Below are 3,532 nucleotides of genomic sequence, written 5' to 3'. Positions count from 1 at the left end.
GTATGTAGGACTAGTAGCGTGACGACTGGTATAATGAACTGGAAGAAAAGTAACGAGTGTGTGTTCTGGTCCTGTTGATTGAGCAGAGCAGGACCTATAAACCTTGAAGGTTTTTAGGTACTACTAGGCTCATTCAACGGGACCAGAACACACCTGGGCTGGCTGCCTGCAGGATCACATCCACCAATGGGGAGGCTGTCTGTGTCCTGTCATGGTTTCTCCTCTGTATTATCTGATTAACATCTACGATAACACTTAAAAGCACTAAAGACAACTTTGATGCACAGCACCATTCAAATGCTCTGTACATGATCCCAAGGCCCCATTTGAAAAGTGACACCAAGAAGAACAACTTACAACCTAAAAATCACTGAGAGCTCAGTGGCACCCTTGTTAAGATGACGTCCATGTGAGCCAGAGGTTGTGGGTTCAAGTTCAGCCCATGGCCTCAGGCGGCATACTATAGCATGCCATTTTTCATAGCTTTTGAGGATTTGAAAAAAATACTAAAATCACTCCGAGACCATGGGCTATAGCCCATGGTCTCGGAGTGATTGCAACTTGTTTGCAATGGTCTGCTATCATCCCCCCGAACCCTCCAAACTGGGGTCCCACAGGGATCTGTACTTGGTCCCCTCCTTTTCTCACTGTACACTAAATCCCTTGGCACTATCATCTCTGCTCACAATATATCCTATCACTGCTATGCCGATGACACACAACTGTTTCTATCCTTCCCCCCCTCTGCCACCCAGGTGGAAGAGCGCATCACTGCATGCCTGGCTGACATCTCACAGTGGATGTCCTCCAACCACCTCAAGCTGAACCCAGACAAGACTGAGCTTCTCTTCTTCCCAGCTAAGTCCTGCCCTATGCGGGAGCTAACTATTTCCGTAGACAACGCCCTGGTAACGTCTGTCCCAACAGCCAGGAACCTTGGTGTAGTCCTGGACAGTCAGCTCTCGTTCAAAACTCACATCACAGCTGTCACTCGATCCTGTAGGTTCACACTCTATAACATACGACGAATTAGACCGTTCCTCACCCAGGAATCAGCCCAGCTCCTAATCCAGACAACAGTCTTGTCAACTTGACTATTGTAACTCCCTCCTCACTGGCCTACCGGCATGTGCACTTAAGCCTCTCCAACTGATCCAAAATGCCGCAGCTCGCTTGGTCTTCAACCAGCCAAAATTCTCACATGTCTCCCCCCCCTGCACTGGGTCCCGGTCGCTGCCCGCACAGAATACAAAACTCTGATGCTGGCATTTAAAGCAACCAAAGGTATGGCTCCCCCATATCTTGCAAGCATGATTGAACCCTACAAACCCCCCCGCGCACTCAGATCAGCCAACGCAGGGAAGCTGGAAGTACCCTCACTAAAAACGCCAGGACAACGCTCCACACGTCCCAAACTCTTCTCCCTTCTGGCCCCAAAACTGTGGAATGCACTTCCCGTTGCAATCAGAACTGCAGCATCACTCCCGATCTTCCGCCGTAGTTTGAAAACCCACCTTTTCAGACTCCACCATGGCCCATAGCACTTACCCTACCCCCTTAGACAGCACTTTTTAGACTTAGATAGCACTTGAAACAGACTTATAGCAGGTCATGTAGACAGCACAACAGTACAGCATAGTATAATTTATATGTATAGTGTCATTATATATAGATATGTTCTAGTTACGTTCTTAGCTTACGCATGTTTCTTGATCAATGCTTTTTATATATGTGATGTATTCCCATGCTTTTTGTTCTTGCTTAATGTAAGTCGCTCTGGATTAAGAGCGTCTGCTAAATGCCTAAATTGTAAAATTATGAAGGTCATTTACTAGTCTTATGAAGGTCATTTATACTGGTCAAGGTCATTTACTAGTCTTATGAAGGTCATTTATACTGGTCAAGGTCATTTAAACTGGTGAAGGTAATTTACTAGTCTTATGAAGGTCATTTTTACTGGTCAAGGCCATTGAGGGGCGCGCTTTAGTGCGCGATTCTTCAACATTCTTGAGGATTTGAAAGAAAGGTGAAAATCACTGAAAATCTCTCGGAGGGCATACTATAGTACGTTATGTCGTTTTTCACGATTTCGGAGGATTTGAAAAAAAATTGAAAATCACGGAAAAGTGAAAGGCTATAGTCCATGGTCTCGGACGGCATACTATAGTATGTCGTTTGTCATTTATACTGGTGAAGGTAATTTACTAATCTCATTAAGGTAATTTATACTGTTCAAGGTAATTTATACTGGTCAAGGTCATTTACTAGTCTTATGTAGGTCATTTATACTGGTCAAGGTCATTTACTAGTCTTTTAAAGGTCATTTATACTGGTCAAGGTTATTTATACTGGGCAAGGTAATTTAAACTGGTGAACGTAATTTAATAGTCTTATGAAGGTCATTTATACTGCTCAAGGTCATTTAACGGTGCGCTTTGTTTGTTGAGGATTTGAAAGAAAGGTGAAAAGCGAAAGGCTATAGTCCATGGTCTCGGAGGGCATACAATAGTGTGTCACTTTTTGCATGATTTTTGAGGATTTGAAAAAGGTGAAAAGCGAAAGGCTGTAGTCCATGGTCTCAGAGGGCTTACTATAGTATGTGATTTTCGTCTTTTTCTCAAACCCTCGTTTTTCATTTTTGACCATGGGCTATAGCCCATATCGAACGGCGTATTATAGCATGCCGTTTTTCATAATTTTTGAGGATTTGAAAGAAAGGCGAAAATCACTCAAGACAATGGACTATAGCCCATGGTCTCGGAGTGATTTTCGTCTTATTTTCAAATCCTCGTTTTTCATCATTTTTGACCATGGGCTGTAGCCCATCTCAGACGGCATACTATAGCATGCTGTTTTTCATCATTTTTGAGGATTTGAAAAAAAGATGAAAATCACTCGAGACAATGGACTATAGCCCATGGTCTCGGAGTGATTTTCGTCTTTTTTTCAAATCCTCTTTTTTTCAAATCCTCTTTTTTCATCATTTTTGACCATGGGCTTTAGCCCATCTCAGACGGCATACTATATATACTATATTATTATTATTATTATCTTATATTGGAGTCCAGACTGTGACCCTGAAGCAAAGAGAATTCAGTCAAGTTTAGTGTTGTTGTGAAACCACACTGGGCCCAAAGCCTGTTGCTAATGCCAACCATGTGTTGCTAATGCTAACCATGTCATAACATCTTACTTTATTTGCTTGTTTGAGTCCAGGGGCCCGTTTCACGAAACTTGGATTAGAGATTAAACCGGGATTTAACAGATATCCTGTTTTAATATATCCTGGATCAGCGATTAACCGGTTTCATGAAAGATGGTTAATCTTGCCAGATTAAGTTTGCCAGTTTACCTGGATATGTTGAGGCTTGATTCAGTTTCATGAAAGCAATGCCACATTAGTTGGAAACTAATGCTGTGGATTTAGCCTGCTCCGGACCAGGCTAACAGCAGGTTTAACCTAATGCTGTGGACTTAGCCTGCTCTGGACCAGGCTAACAGCAGGTTTAACCTAATGCTGTGGATTTAGCCT

This window comes from Electrona antarctica (genome assembly GCF_951216825.1).
Source record: "Electrona antarctica genome assembly, chromosome: 23".
Classification (NCBI taxonomy): domain Eukaryota; kingdom Metazoa; phylum Chordata; class Actinopteri; order Myctophiformes; family Myctophidae; genus Electrona; species Electrona antarctica.
Note: the sequence above shows the minus strand (reverse complement) of the source record.